At 47.5% G+C, this 17568-nt stretch overlaps 1 pseudogene; it reads right to left on the reverse strand.

Moving 5' to 3' along the window:
• Positions 1-705: 705 nt before the first annotated feature.
• The window catches only part of LOC149462496 (uncharacterized), a 124880-nt pseudogene continuing 108017 nt past the window's right edge, over positions 706-17568 (reverse strand).

Below are 17568 nucleotides of genomic sequence, written 5' to 3' on the forward strand. Positions count from 1 at the left end.
ACTTCAGACGGGCCTGGACATGGGCTTTCTTGAGCAGAGGGACCTTGCGGGCACTGCAGGATTTCAGTCCTTGTCGGTGTAGTGTGTTACCAATTGTTTTCTTGGTGACTGTGGTCCCAGCTGCCTGGAGATCATTGACAAGATCCTCACGTGTAGTTCTGGGATGATTCCTCACTGTTCTCATGATCATTGACACTCCATGAGGTGAGATCTTGCATAGTGCACCAGACCTAGGGAGACTGACACTTGTTTTGTGTTTCTTCCATTTGTGAATGATTGCACCAACTGTTGTCACCTTCTCACCAGGCTGCTTGGCCATAGTTTGGTAGCCCAGTCCAGCCTTGTGTAGGTCTACCATCTTGTCCCTGACATCCCTGGACAGCTCTTTGGTCTTTGCCATGGTGGAGAGTTTGGAATCTGATGGTTTGATGGCTCCTGTGGACAGGTGTCTTTTATACAGGTAACACAATGAGATTAGCAGCACTCCCTTTAAGAGACTGCTTCTAATCTCAGCTTGTTACCTGTATGAAAGACACCTGGGAGCCAGAAATCCTGCTGAATGATAGGGGATCAAATCCTTCTTTCCCTCATGAACATGCAAATCAGTCATCATTTGTTAGACGCATTTCTGCTGAATTTGTTGTTGTATTCTGTCTCTCAGTGTTACACCGAACATTACATTGTTAGACCGATCATTTCTGTGTGAGGGGCGAACATTCACCATCAGGGGGGAGCAATTACGCATTTCCTTCACTGTAGGCTACACCCCAATGAAAAGTCAGCCCAGTGCTCTAGGCCAGCACTCCATTGTTATTCTTCTCCTGCCATCAATAGCCAACCTGGTCCCACACTTCATCCATGTCTTTGGGGGCCTCTCATCTCCTTATGAACTGTTTCTTCCATGATGAAGATCAGCCATGGAGTATATCTGAGGTGTATATCAGGGTGTGCTTCTTCCCCACATGAGAGCTGGGATGTCCATCAACATTCATCTAGAAGACATTTCCTACACTAATACACCTCCAGGGTTGTGTGGAATCCATGATGTACAGGAAGACAGGACTTCAGTGAGGAACATTTCCCTCACTCAGGACAGGAAAGTGGCTTCTCCCGCATGTGAGATCTCTGATGTTGGTAAAGATTGGACTTCTGTGAAAAACATTTCCCGCATTCAGGACAGGAATACGGCTTCTCTCCCGTGTGAGATCTCTGATGTCTGTAAAGATTGGCCGTCTGTGAAAAACATTTCCCGCATTCAGAACAGGAATACGGCTTCTCCCCAGTGTGAGATCTCTGATGTGTGTGAAGCAAGACCTTGCATAAAAAACATTTCTTGCACTCTGGACAGGAATACAGCTTCTCCCCTGTGTGAAATCTCTGATGTCTGTGAAGATCAGTCTTCTGTGAAAAACATTTCCCGCACTCAGGACAGGAATACGACTTCTCCCTCATGTGTGATCTCTTGTGTCTATGAAGACTGGACGTATCTGAAAAACATTTCCGGCACTCAGGACAGGAATACGGCTTCTCCCCCGTGTGAGTTCTCTGATGTATATGAAGATTGTACTTTTTTGAAAAACATTTCCCGCACTCAGGACAGAAAAATGGCTTCTCCCCCGTGTGTGATCGCTGATGTAAATGAAGTTTGGTTGTATCTGAAAAACATTTCCCGCACTCAGGACAGGAATTTGGCTTCTCCCCTGCGTGAGATCTCTGATGCATGTAAAGATTGCACTTCCTTGAAAAACATTTCCCACACTCAAAACATGAATACGACTTCTCCCCCATGTGAAATCTCTGATGATTGTAAAGATAGGACTTCTGTGTAAAACATTTCCCACACTCAGGACAGGAATACGGCTTCTCCCCCGTGTGAGATCTCTGATGTTTATGAAGACTGGACTTGTCTGAAAAACATTTCCCACACTCAGGACAGGAATACGGCTTCTCCCCCGTGTGAGATCTCTGATGTTTATGAAGACTGGACTTGTCTGAAAAACATTTCCCACACTCAGGACAGGAATGTGGCTTCTCCCCCGTGTGAGATCTCCGATGTTTATGAAGACTGGACTTGTCTGAAAAACATTTCCCACACTCAGGACAGGAATGTGGCTTCTCACCTGTGTGAGATCTCTGATGTGTGTTAAGACTGGGCTTACTTGAATAACATTTCCCACACTCAGGACAGGAATATGGCTTCTCCCCCGTGTGAGATCTCTGATGTATGTGAAGACTGAACTTCCTTGAAAAACATTTCCCACACTCAGGACAGGAATACGGCTTCTCCCCCGTGTGAGATGTTTGATGTTTGGACAGACTGGACTTATCTAAAAAACATTTCCCGCACTCAGAACAGAAATATGGCTTCTCTCCCGTGTGAGATCTTTCATGCACATTAAGATGTGATTTATAATGGAAACCTTTCCCGCACTCAGTACAGGAGAACCTCTTCCCTGTTGGAAGGCCGGCCCGGTCCCGCACAGTCTGAGGTTCCTCAGGATACGAGGAATCCGATGGTCCATCTACACTGGGTGGTGCCGGATGGACATTGGAGGGAGCCGGGTTTTCTCCTGGACTATACTGTGTGATGTCCTCATCATCTACTTTCCAGTCTGGAGACAAAGTGAGACAATCCTCGGAGGTTTTCCTCATCTCCCGGCCATGGACTAAAATACAAAGACAAAGAGGATTACTAGACAGGAGCTGATTGGTTCCCCCAAACCAGGACTCCACCCACATCAGGCAGCTTGGTCTCTGAGGAGCTTACAATTCCACCCTCAAGGGAACTAGGAAATGGCTCCTCTGATCTCCTACCAGGTCATTTCTTTATTCATGGACCTTAGTCAGAGAGTGAGGAAACAACCAGAACTGTCTTTTATAGGAGGGACAGTGATGAGGGGATTATAGGACGAGGGTCCCCACCCCCTCTATCACTCATCGCCATCTTCCCAACACAAGAAGTACTGCACTTCCTTATTTATTCCATGATTTAGTCATGAAGAACAGCGGGGCTGAGCCCCACCAGAGGTCAGAGAGTGAGGAGGGGGGAGAGCACCCATGATGAAGACTGGACTGATCCTGAAGACCACCATCATTGGGGTATTGACTCCTCCCTCATTATCACTTTCTGTTTAAGGGTCCAAAGTTGGAGGATGTGATCACATTATTATCACCATGTAAAAGTCTGTGCTCCAATCACATCATCCGATAAAAAATGTCCAGCTGGGAGGAAATGGGGGGAACAAAAGAGAATCCATATTATGTGTATATATAGCAGTGAGGGGAGGGGGGAGAGCAGAAGTCAGGAGTATGTAATGTACAACATAGAGTATATAGTGCAGGGGTCAGGACTATGGAATGTACAACATAGAGTATATAGTGCAGGGGTCAGGAGTATGGAATGTACAACATAGAGTATATAGTGTAGGGGTCAGGGGTATGTAATGTACAACATAGAGTATATAGTGCAGGGGTCAGGAGTATGTAATGTACAACATAGAGTACATAGTGCAGGGGTCAGGAGTATGTAATGTACAACAGAGTATATAGTGCAGGGGTCAGGAGTATGTAAGGTACAACATAGAGTATATAGTGCAGGGGTCAGGAGTATGTAATGTACAACATAGAGTATATAGTACAGAGGTCAGGAGTATGTAATGTACAACAGAGTATATAGTGCACGGGTCAGGAGTATGTAATGTACAACATAGAGTATATAGTGCAGGGGTCAGGAGTATGTAATGTACAACATAGAGTATATAGTGCAGGGGACAGGAGTATGTAATGTACAACATAGAGTATATAGTGCAGGGGTCAGGAGTATGTAATGTACAACATAGAGTATATAGTGCAGGGGTCAGGAGTATGTAATGTACAACATAGAGTATATAGTGCAGGGGTCAGGAGTGTGTAATGTACAACATAGAGTATATAGTGCAGGGGTCAGGAGTATATAATGTACAACATAGAGTATATAGTGCAGGGGTCAGGAGTATGTAATGTACAACATGGAGTATATAGTGCAGGGGTCAGGACTATGTAATGTACAACATAGATTATATAGTGCAGGGGTCAGGAGTATGTAATGTACAACATAGAGTATATAGTGCAGGGGTCAGGAGTATGTAATGTACAATATAAATTATATAATGTAATGGTCAGGACTCATAATATTGGTATTCAGTAATTTAAGGTCCTTAAAGGGTTGCTTGCCTCCCATCTCCTGAGACTGCACTCAGTGACTTGGGTCTGAGACACTACAGACATATCCCTCCACCCGGCACAGCCTGCAGATAACAGAGAAGGTCCCCTGGAAGAGTCAGGCACAAGGCAGGAGACCCCAGTCACATGTCCTGGGTGCCTACATTATGCAATGCTTAGAGTAAAAATCAACATTTTGCTGCCAGCTGAACCCCAGAACCTCCATAAATCCAGTCTAGAGACATAAATTGTGTCTGCAGCACAGAGAAGGAAGATTATCCGAGAGAAATCCAGGAATACAGGACGGGGAACACAGCTCAGGAAAGTGACCAGGGGATTACAGGCTGATATCACCCAGTCCCCGCCCTACTCTGGACCAATCAGTGAGCAGTATGGGTGGAGGAATGGATTTAGTGTTCATGACCCACCTGTGCTGATCTCTGTAGGAGTGTCCTCCTCTATAAATGTCCCCGTTATTCCATCCTCCTCCATAGACTGCTGATCATCCCTCACATACGCCTCTTCTTCTTCTGCTTTCACCTCAAATTCTATATCGATTGGATCTCCACTCTAAATCAAGGAAATGAGAGGAAATATCATCTGTAAAATGTAAGATTTATGATTGTGACATCACACACAAAATCCACACATTGTCTCCCTTCACAGAAGCAGATCACATGTGATATGTGGGTACATTTCCCCTAAATACCGCATGCCATCCTGAAACTGTCCATTTCCTATCCCGTGTTGCGGTATTGACCACAAACACTGAACACGCTCAGTAAATACCGCATGAACAGGCGTTACATTCACAGAAGGAAATAAAGAATGAAATGCATGCGGTCATTAATTAGTGGTGGAGACATGCGGCATTCAGGAAATGTGTACTGCTTGGTAAAGAGTGGGCGGCCGCTGGCATCCTTAACAACCAGTAAACAACATGGTTGTTAGGGAGCGAGCGGCTGCCGCATCCAAACCAACCGATAAATCTAAAAAAAAAGAATTACCAGCAAGGAAATATTAAGAAAATGGCGTAGGATTCCCTCCTTGGGGGGTCTAGTATGGATTTTGAAAGGGGGCCCCTTGCCAAAATGAAAGAAATACATACCAGACCCCTATCTGAGCATGCAGCACAGCAAATCAGAAAAGGGGGGACAAGCAAGTGACCCCCCCCTCCAGAAACATACCAGGCCACGTGCCCATAACATGGAGTGGATGCTCTGGGGCGGGGGGGGGGAGCTTTGCTCCCCCAGAGCACCTTGTCCATGTTGATGGAGACAAGGGACTGTTCCCTACAACCCAGCCTAGTGGCTGTGGGGGTTTGCAGGCAGGAGACTTACAAAAAGTAACAAGGGGGCCCTCAGATCCCTCACCCCATGTGAATGAGTATGGGGTACATGGTACCCCTAATTATTCGCCCCAAAAAAGTATTCTGTTATATAGACAGCAGGCAGTTTTTGACAAGTCCTTTATTAACCACTTGCCTACCAGGCACTTATAGCCCCTTCCTTACCAGGCCAATTTTCAGCTTTCAGCGCTGCCGCACTTTGATTGACAATTGCGCGGTCATGCAACATTGTACCCATATGAAATTTTGATCATTTTTTTCTCACAAATAGAGCTTTCTTTTGGTGGTATTTAATTGCCACTGGGCGCTTTACTTTTTGCGCTATAAATAAAAAAAATGCAAAAAATTTTTATTATAAAATTTTTCAAACAGGTATTTTTTCTCCTTCACTGATGTGCGTTGATGAGGCGGCACTGATAGGTGACACTGATGATGGGTACTGATAGACGGCACTGACTGGCATCACTGCTGGGCACTGACTGGTGGCACTGACTGGCACAACCCCTGGGCACTGACTGGTGGCACTGCTGGGCGGCACTGGTGGGTGGCACTGGTGGGCAGCACTGGTGGGTGGGCACAGGTGGGTGGCACTGGTGGGTGGGCACAGGTGGGTGGCACTTCTGGGCACAGGTAGGTGGCACTTCTGGGCACAGGTGTGTGACACTGCAGAGGGGCACAGGTGGGTGCACTGCTGGGCACAGGTGGGTGCACTGCTGGGCACAGGTGGGTGATCTGCTGGGCACAGGTGGGCGGAGCTAGTGGGCACACTGCTGGGCACAGGTGGGCGGAACTTACGGGTGGCACTGCTGGGCACCGATCATCAGGGCACTGATCATCAGTGTCCTGATGATCGGTGCCGATCCCCGCTCTGACAACTGCCGGTTCTCTGCAGTACTTTCCTCACGATCTGACAGCGTGAGGAAAGTGCAGCCGAGAACCGGCACTTGCATTTCCCTGTGATCAGCGTGTCATTGGACACCGCTGATCACGTGGTAAAAGGCCGCTGGGATCGGCCTTTTACCACATCACGTGATCAGCTGTGTCCGTAGCACACAGCGATCACGGAGATCGCCGGGTGCGCGCCCGAGCGCGTTCTGGGGGGACGTCATATGACGTCCACCCAGAACTGGCCAGCCGCAGTGAAGCCGTCATTCGGCTATCTGCGGTCGGCTACTAGTTAAAAAAGAAAAATAAAGCAAAATGTCCCCCCCGGTGTAGATCCATCATCAATCACGATGCTCGCTGTCACGGAAAGAAAAGCTCCGCTCCCAATGAAGACTCCCCTCTGTCTGACAGCTCTGCTGCCTCCTGCCACTAAATATACTAAGAGACGGTGTCACTCGGTGACGTCACTGACTGAGGCATGTTGTATTGGTGATGTCACTGACCGGGGCATGTTGTATTGGTAACGTCACTGACCGGGGCATGTTGTATTCGTGACGTCACTGACCGGGGCATGTTGTATTGGTGACGTAACAAGAGGGCAAGGCCACCCAGTGATGTCACAGGGTAGTAGCATTCCTTAGTTTATTTAGAAGTGGGAGGCGACAAAGCTGTCAGATGTCAGGAGGGGAGCTTTGTTTTTTCAGCGATGACAGCGAGTATCGTGATTGGATCATCGATGGATCTACATCAGGGGATATTGTTCTTTATTTTTGTTTTGTCAAAAATTTATTCCAGTGTTTTTTTTTACACTACACTGTTTGGTGAATGAATAGGGGTACTATGTACTCTAAACTCATTCACATTGTGGGGGGGCGGGATCTGGGGGCCTCCATGTTAAAGGTGGCTTCCAGATTCCAATAAGTCCACCACCCAAAGCCCCCCCACAACCACTGCCCAGGGTTGTGAAGAAGGGACCCTTGTCCCCATCGCCATGGGGACAAGGTGCTTTTGGGGGCGCAGAGTGCCCCTGCCCTGAAGCACCCACCCCATGTTGAGAATATGTGGCCTGGTATGGTTCAGGAGGAAGGTGGGCACTCACTAAGGGTCTGGTATTGATTTTGGAGGGGAACTCACTCCTTTAATTTTATTTTTTTGGCATCGGGGTTCCCCTCAAAATCCATACCAGACCTGTCACAGCTGTCAGCAGGGAACTTGGCGGCCGTCCGCTCCTTGTTTACTGGTTGTTGGGGACACTGGCGGCTGCCCTCTCCTTAACAACAAGCTATTTACAAGTGTTGCTATGGACACCAGTGGTAAATTCCCCGCAGGATTCACTACTAAAAAACAGAATGCAGCATCTTACTACATACTGGGATACGGGAAGATACCGCTTTGTGATTGGAGCCCATAGTCTCTACAAGTCCATGTTCTAGATTCTCCATCCCACCAACCTTGTAATAGTGAGGGATGGTGTGACCTTCCTGTGTGGAATCCCGGGAATACAGAGGACGGGGACATCTCTCTGGTGGGTTCCTGGTATTAGGTGGCTCCATCATCTCCTTGTGTCCTTCTGAAAACTCCTCCATCACTCCATACTCCTCATCCTCCTCTTTATACTCTTCTTTAACATCAATATTATCATCCCCGAGGATTCCACTCTGAAAGATATAATAAAACATTCATTGTAACAAACATGCTGTGTATAAATCACAACTACCAATAATTGTCATCATCTACCTGATGATGGTGAGGGATGGTGTGACCTTCCTGTGTGGAATCCCGGGAATACAGAGGACGGGGACATCTCTCTGGTGGGTTCCCATGACTGGATCCATCTGTAGGAAACACACACACTGACTGAATCCATTGTTTCTATGTGTTTATCAGATGATGGGGGATCTAGGTGGATCCTCCGTACTGCTCTCTCCTTTACAATAAAGTCTCCTCTTACCCGGTGATGTGAGGGGCGGCTGATTGTCCATCATGACGTCCTTGTAGAGATCCTTGTGTCCTTCTAAATACTCCCACTCCTCCATGGAGAAATAGACAGTGACACCCTGACACCTTATAGGAACCTGACACACACAATGATACAGTCACCATCCAGACACATCCCTTGTCTGTTACTGGAGAATGTCCCAGAATTCCCGGCACCGCTCACCTCTCCTGTCAGCAGCTCAGTGATCTCTCTGGTGACTTCTAGAATCTTCTGTGTCTTCTGTCTTGTAGGGATCAGGGATGGAGGTGGGGGGATGGTGATGGGATTCTGGATTCTCGAGGATCTTGTGGTCATACGATGAGATCTCCTTCTGGTGTCATTGTCGGTAGATTTCTTCATGACTCCTGTACAGTTCTGTGTGATACAAAGATAAATCTCACTCTCCCATAATCCCTCCCTTCTATGGTCAGCTCTAGATTTATTCTCCAGGGATTGGCCACAATGTGCCGACTCAGCAAAGGACAGACATCTCCATCCAATGATATGATGACAATGGGGTCAGATTTATAGCTCCTTCTAGAAGTCATATAATAGAGTCACTAATGGTTTACTAGTAAGGCTCACTGACCCACCAGGAAATGTCACCCATGGATTTAGTGGTCAGTGGGCGTGGCATGCTGGTAATCATGGGTCTCTCTGATTGGACTAAAGCTGAGATTGTTCTCTTCTATAACCAATGCCGCCATCTTGTGCTATAACCAAATCTCATAGAGTCCGGACACTTTATGTATTCATAGTACTTGTGTGGATGTTGTTATTGATTACAGAACATCAGAAGACTTCAAGTGACTCTGAATCCCTCCCAGTGTACAGCCGAGTCAGATTTAACCCCTTCATTACACTCACCTCTCCAGTCAGCAGGCTGAGGATCTCCAGGGTGAGCTTCAATATCGTCTCATTCCGGGGAAATTCCTTCCTTACAATCTTCACAAAACCCAAAGTCTGCTGATTGTCCATCATGACGTCCTTGTAGAGGTCCTTGTGTCCTTCTAAATACTCCCACTCCTCCATGGAGAAATAGACAGTGACATCCTGACACCTTATAGGAACCTGACACACACAATGATACAGTCACCATCCAGACACATCCCTTGTCTGTTACTGGAGAATGTCCCAGAATTCCCAGCACCGCTCACCTCTCCTGTCAGCTGATGGACCATCATGGTGGTCAGTTCCAGAATCTTCTGCTCTTTCTCCCTCTCAGGTATCAGAGAATGAGATGGAGGCACCATGGTGAGGCTCCGGGTTCTGCTCCATCCTCCTGAGATTGGCTCCCCACTAGACTTCTTCTTTACAACATAATCCTACAGATCAGGAGAAAAATAAAACATCAACCACCTGACATCATCTAAATGTGTGCAAAAATAAAATGGTCTATTGACCAGAATAGACAAGAGTGATGTCATGTGACCTCCCAGAATCCTCCTCACCTCTCCGGTCAGGTCTGTGTTTTATTAATAGAGATCAGAGTGATGACATGTGACCTCCCAGAATCCTCCTCACCTCTCCGGTCAGGTCTGTGTTTTATTAATAGAGATAAGTGATGTCATGTGACCTCCCAGAATCCTCCTCACCTCTCCGGTCAGGTCTGTGTTTTATTAATAGAGATAAGAGTGATGTCATGTGACCTCCCAGAATCCTCCTCACCTCTCCGGTCAGGTCTGTGTTGTATTAATAGAGATGAGAGTGATGCCATGTGACCTCCCAGAATCCTCCTCACCTCTCCGGTCAGTGTTTTTTTAATACAGATCAGAGTGATGTCATGTGACCTCCCAGAATCCTCCTCACCTCTCCGGTCAGCAGGTAGATGATCTCCAGGGTGAGGTTTAGTATCTTCTCAGTCATGTGACTCCGGTCCTCCTCCATCCTCATTGGTGCCATCATGTGATCTATACAGGTCTCCTTGTAGACGGATAACTTTGGGAAATGAAAGTAAGAATGATTTGGATGGTATTGGTCACACAATAATAGGATGTGGATGTGAGGGGGGAATAGGAGGGTTGCTGGACATTGAAGAACTACTCCCCCCATGGGAACACATTTTGTTTGGACTGTTTAGTGTTTACTACAATTTTGGGGTCCGGGGCCCCTTTTCTCTGTTGGGTTTGTTTGGTCTCTGAACTGGTTTTGATGAGTTTTAGATCTGCAGACAAGGAATGATAAATCTGATCCTTCCTATGACTAGTTTGCTCTGAGGCAGTGCTGTGAGGTCAATGTCGGCTCATCATGCAGGGATGGTCACTTTACATCACCCGACGCCCGGGACATGTAGTTCTGGGGGACGGGCAAGTATTGTGTTTAATCTTTATCCCTGCTGAGGGCAAGCCGCAGGGCTCTCCTTTCAGGTGCCAGCCTCTGACACCCCGTGTGTGTGAACCTCTCCTGTACCTACTATGCTTCCCCGGCTCTGCTTGCCCATCTGTGGGCCCGGGTCAGCGGGTGTCGGAGGGTAGAGGGGACGGAGGAGAGCGGACACATTCACTCCCTTCTTGTCCTGACCCAGAAGTGATGTTATGACAGATTTCCCGACCATTGAGGCCAGCAAAGAATGTAATGCGGTGCGATGTGCTCTACATTACATCCAATGGAGTACAGGGGAACATTGGGGGTCTTTTAGACCCTGGATGTCTCAATAAAGAGAACCTGTCATCAAAAGTCATCACATAGAGGACTTTGTCCCATTAAGTAAAAATGCTTTTTTTTAATTGTAAAGAATTAAAGTTACACCCAAGTACATAACTCCTACCCCCCACCCCCACATATATGCACACCCAAACGTAAGAGCACACGCTGGAGCGCCTACACGTGATAACATTGATTGTGATACACGTTACATATCGCCGGTCACACCAGAATGAGAGGATAATTCTAGGAGCAGACCTCCTCCGTACTCTATACTGATGACCTAGAAGGGGCTATAAATGTGTCCCCTATAGATAATACCGGGGACTAAAGGTTGTCACCATTTCAGCACACACAACTTAAGGTTTGACATGTTGGATATCTATTTACTCGCTGCAACCTCGGCTTTTATATTTTTACACATAAATGGGTCATTTATTGCTTTTTGTGCCCTGAAATCAGCTTAAGTGTATTTTTTACTGAAATTTGGCATTTCCTAGACTTTGTGATAATATTTTGTGACATAAAAAATTAGAACTGCCGCTATTTTATTCTCTAAAGTCTCTACTTTCAGAAAATCGATATTTGGGGGGTTTTGTGTCATCTTCAGGTTAAAATGATTTTTTAAATGTGCAAAAAAGGCTCTGGGAGTGAAAGGAGGAAGGATAAGCCGGACACTCCCCTTTCCTGAGGAGCAGCCAATCGGTTCTCATTACACTGCAAGGTCTCTCCCCTCCCTGCTAGTCCCCGGGTGCAGTGCTGGAGACAGGCGGGGGAGGGGAGGAGGAGATAAACAGAACAATGTTACACATATTACACATTTAAGTTGCTATAAAGCCCCTTTCATTTTTTTAAAGCCACAAACATTCCTAAAAGAGCCTCAGATTTATATACATTTGTTGTAAATAGGAAATTACATCTTATTACCTCCTCTGCTGCCACTTCCACCAACGTCTCTGATATACTTTTTCCCGCCTCACCTCTCATCTGGAACTTCCTGTCTGTGCCTGACATCACTTCCTGTCTATACCTGACATCACTTCCTGTCTATCCTTGACATCACTTCCTGTCTGCATTCCATAAAGACTTCCTGTGTGAGTATAGGTGAGATCAGCACCTTGTGGAGTTCAGAGGAACTGCAGCCCCGAGATCCATCCCATAATCCCCCTTCCTGTATAATATGTACCTTACAGGGATACTACGGGAGATGAAACATTACTGAATAAAGGAAGAAGAAATAAATGTAACTCTTATGTAACCAACTGTTCAACAAACATCTCTTATTACATATAGAAAAGTCTTACAAACACAGAACACAAAATACAAATGTATAGCTAATGAGAGCGATCCCGCCAAACCTGATCCTTCTGGGGGGACAATGCAAAAATATATATCAATCCACTCATAATGACATCATCTTCTGGGAGTGTCTGCACATCCATCCATTTCATACACATTTCATTGTCTCAGCAGATCTCCTGCAGCCTATTAGCACCCATTTCCCTCTCTATGTCTCAGCGGATCTACTGCAGCCTATTAGCTCCCATTTCCCTTTCTATGTCTCAGAGGATCTCCTGCAGCCTATTAGCTCCCATTTCCCTTTCTATGTCTCAGCGGATCTCCTGCAGCCTATTAGCTCCCATTTCCCTTTCTATGTCTCAGCGGATCTCCTGCAGCCTATTAGCACCCAGTTCCCTCTCTATGTCTCAGCGGATCTCCTGCAGCCTATTAGCTCCCATTTCCCTCTCTATGTCTAAGCAGATCTCCTGCAGCCTATTAGCTCCCATTTCCCTCTCTATGTCTCAGCGGATCTCCTGCAGCCTATTAGCTCCCATTTCCCTTTCTATGTCTCAGCGGATCTCCTGCAGCCTATTAGTGCCCATTTCCTTCTCTATGTCTCAGCGGATCTCCTGCAGCCTATTAGCTCCCATTTCCCTTTCTATGTCTCAGCGGATCTCCTGCAGCCTATTAGCACCCATTTCCCTTTCTATGTCTCAGCGGATCTCCTGCAGCCTATTAGCGCCCATTTCCCTCCCTATGTCTCAGCAGATCTCCTGCAGCCTATTAGCACCCAGTTCCCTCTCTATGTCTCAGCAGATCTCCTGCAGCCTATTAGCTCCCATTTCCCTCTCTATGTCTCAGCGGATCTCCTGCAGCCTATTAGCACCCATTTCCCTCCCTATGTCTCAGCAGATCTCCTGCAGGGTATTAGCACCCATTTCCCTTTCTATGTCTCGGCAGATCTCCTGCAGCCTATTAGCTCCCATTTCCCTCTCTATGTCTCAGCGGATCTCCTGCAGCCTATTAGCACCCATTTCCCTCTCTATGTCTCAGCAGATCTCCTGCAGCCTATTAGCACCCATTTTCCTCTCTATGTCTCAGCAGATCTCCTGCAGCCTATTAGCACCCATTTCCCTCTCTATGTCTCAGCGGATCTCCTGCAGCCTATTAGCACCCATTTCCCTCTCTATGTCTCAGCAGATCTCCTGCAGCCTATTAGCACCCATTTTCCTCTCTATGTCTCAGCAGATCTCCTGCAGCCTATTAGCACCCATTTCCCTCTCTATGTCTCAGCGGATCTCCTGCAGCCTATTAGCACCCATTTCCCTCTCTACGTCTCAGCAGATCTCCTGCAGCCTATTAGCACCCATTTCCCTCTCTATGTCTCGGCAGATCTCCTGCAGCCTATTAGCTCCCATTTCCCTCTCTATGTCACACATTACAACAAGCAGTCACAAAGGTAAATGTAAAATAAAAGCAGAGAGGGAGAGAAGGCTGATAAAGCAGCTCATCGATGAGAGGTACATAAGAACATACAATGTCAATACAAAACAGTGACATGGCCATCAATCACAAACGATCGGAGCAGACAGATCGGTGTCATAGGTGTCCCGTGGGTCCTGAACTGCCTCCAGCGCAGGGACAGTAGCAGGGTGTAAAGCAGGTAGGTACTCCAACTTTCTCATTTCTGCTCTGACCTTCATCAGTGCCGGTAACATGGGGGACATAGAAGACAGCCAATGCATGGGAATGGTTCTCCTGGCTGCCCTCAGAATGTAGGTGGAAAGTTTCCTCGCACATTTAGAGAGACCCGAAAAGGTAGACCCAACAGAAAGTAAATGGGCTCAACAGGGACAGGAACCCCGCAGAAGTAACCACAATGGGGTAAGGACCTCCTCCAAAAGGGCGCAATGGACCGGCAATCCCAAAAAATGTGGAAAATAGTGTCAGTTTCCGTCCCACAACACCAGCAAACAGAAGAAACATTCGGGTTACTATCATGGAGAACCTCAGGGGTCCGATACCAAAACATGGGGGTCTTAGAAGGATTTTCTGTACACATTACACACACAGAAGATTTAGAAGAGGCCTCCCAAATCCTACTCCATTGATCCAACCCAATATCACATTGAAGGAAACGGGACCATTTACACATATAAAGGGGAGAACCAATAGAAAAAGGGCGACATCTACCAGCAATGTATACGTAGCGGAAATGATGTCCCGGTGGTGTGGGCCTTGGATGCAGATATGATCTAAAGGGGTAGGTTGTTCAAGAGTCAGAGAAGAGGCTTTGGAGGCAAAAATGTGTTGTATCTGTAGATAAAATACTGATGGGGTGGAATGCGAGCAGCTTTTTGAATGTCAGGGAAGGCTTTAAGGTTGTGAATTACGGGATTGACCAAATGTTGCAATTGGAATAGATTAGCCTCAGCCCAAGGAGGACGGACTCGACCAATGGATAGAGTATCTGGGAGACTTGGATTAAAAATGATGTTGGTCAAGGGGGAACACTTAGAGCCTAGGATGAATCTAACCCTACACCTCCTCCATATAGACAACATAAACTGCATGGGTCCTAATATGAGAGGAGAGGTAGTGCGGGCTGTGACAAAATAAGTCCCCCTCATTCCCTCTTTACACCAAGTCATGGCCAGACATGCACGCCTCGGTTAGCTAGTCACTGTGGGCGTGTGCATGTGGGTGGGATCTGTGACAGCCTCTGATGACTCCTCTGTCATCCAATAAAGCTGATGGACCTCTGATGTCTTCCTTGTCCTACGATGAAGTTGATGGACCTCTGATGTCTCCCCTGTACTCTGATGAAGTTGATGGACCTCTGATGACTCCCCTGTCTCCAATGAGGCTGATGGACCTCTGATGTCTGCCTATCCTCTGATGAAGCTGATGAACCTCTGATGTCTCCCTTGTTCTACAATGAAGCTGATGGACATTTTGATGTCTCCCCCATTCTCAGATGAAGCTGATAGACCTCTGATGTCTCCCCATCCTCTGATATCCACCAGTCAATGTTCACTGAAGGAAGGGGGATCCAGGAGCGAACATTCACTAAAGGAAGGGGAGATCCGTGAGCGAATGCTCACTCCAGGAGGGAGAAATCCAGGAGTGAATGTTCACCATGGGAAGTGGAAATCCAGAAGTAAATGTTCAATGAAGGAAGGGGAGATCCAGGAGAGAATGTTCACTAATCTCCCACCCCTTTAACTGGCATCACCCCCTGTGTCAATCCTAGGTGTGCCTGGAGAGCAGAAGGATGATTCTGTTGAGTCAGACTTCTCCCTTCTAACCCCCGACACCACAAGCCCAATAGGCAAACACTGCGCCCAACTGATGCTTCATAGCTACTTTCCAAGGTAGAGCTATTCCCTCCCACACCATGCAATATAGAGGCCTGAATACGCATGCGCGTGCCCATATGGCACCAGTAACCTAACCCCTTTGCGCCGGCCGCACACAAATGTGTGGCTGCCCGGCATCTGGGCCTAGACGCCGAGCAGCCGCACATTTGCGTCCATGTAACTAAATACATATGCGCTGAGAGCGCGCGCCCTGCGCTCTCCCAGCACACATGTGTGGTACTCACGGAAAGATCCCGGTCCGCTCTTTCGATCGGGACCTTTCCCGATCATGTGACCGCCGTGACGTGTCATCACGGCAGTCACATGATTCCTAAACCACGCCCCAACCGCCCCGCCTCCCGGCATCTGAATCTCTTAAAGTGCCGGGAGGCGTCGGTGGGAAGGGGTTAAGTCTCTTGGTAACAGGATGAATGTTGGGGTCTTCAGCGAGACACTTTCATTGGTGCACTTACACTCCTATGGTAAAGTATCATTGTAATCCCGTGGCAGGATTTGTATAGCAAAGCAAACACTGTGTCTGTATAGCAGGACCATCTACACAACCCAGTGCCTGGTGAGTATGGGAGAAGTGTCATGTCCCTGTGTGCCGTGTTCCTGTCATCTGCCAGGGGGCAAAATCCCTCTCACCAGATCCTGGGACTAAGGCCCAAACCATGGTCCTGGAAATGACCGGCTCCTGTGGTCACCTCACGATGAGCCCTTCACACTGTCGGTGTAGGCACTGTACTGTAGGCCACATCTCTCAGGTTGGATGTTCCCTGACTGATGCAGATACCTAAACATGGAGTGAACTGACCCTGAGCACTTCTCTGCCAGGTCCAGACTGTCTCCTGCCACATGCAGACTGCCTCCCCTCAGGAAAAACAAGATGGAGTCCTTCACTCTGCTCACTAAGCATGCTGGTCTCTGTAGTTCCATCCCTCATATCAACCTATCAGGCCATTTCTGTTCAAGACTGCATATCCCACAATGCTTTGCAGCTGCACCTCCTGCTTGAGAAAGTCCCTGTCATTGGCTCCTTTAATACCTCTTCTGATTGTCTCTCTCTGTATTACAGTCTGAGAGGAGAAGGGAGGGGCTGAAATCCCTGACTGCCTTGTGTGTATCCAGTGCCAGTGTCAGATTTCACAGGAGATGCCAGTCAGCAGGTTACAGCAGTCACAGATAGGAGTCATTTCCTCCCTACACAAGGATCTACAGTCCATACACACCCAGCACAAGGCCGGGGTCACACTACCAGACGCTTCTCGGGGCTGCAGTTCCTCTGAGCTCCACAAGGTGGGGATCTCACTTCTGCCCACACAGGAAGTCTCTATGGAAGACAGGAAGTGATGTCAATTACAGGCAGGAAGTGATGTCAGGTACAGACAGGAAGTTCTGGGTGAAAGCTGAGTTGGGGGGAAGTAGAGAGGAGACGTTGCTGGAAGTGGCAGCAGAGGAGGTAATAAGATGTTATTTCCTATTTACACCCATTAACCCCCCGTCATGTCCGTCCTCTTCCTCCATAGTCATGTCCATCCTCTTCCTCCATAGTCACTGTGACGTCTTTTATCTCCAGCAGATGATGATACACACATATATAGTGTGGGAACCCAGATTAACCCCTTCAGGGGCAGAACATCCCCCACTTCCGGGGCCGGAACATTCTCCTCATTGTGGAGCTGTGTCACCTTCTCACCTCATCAGTCTATACCAGTGGATTATACCACTTTTATAAGTGGCGGGAATGGAGAATCCTATGACATCACACTGACTTCACAGCTCTTCCCCCCAATGTCCCTCCATTTGGCTCCTTTTTTTATTCTATGGTATTAGGATGTGGGGTCCCTTGGCATCCTCATAAGCAAAACAGA

The sequence above is a fragment of the Staurois parvus genome, unplaced genomic scaffold (assembly GCF_062004578.1).
Source record: "Staurois parvus isolate SC_StPar_1 unplaced genomic scaffold, SC_StPar_1.0 ptg000174l, whole genome shotgun sequence".
Classification (NCBI taxonomy): domain Eukaryota; kingdom Metazoa; phylum Chordata; class Amphibia; order Anura; family Ranidae; genus Staurois; species Staurois parvus.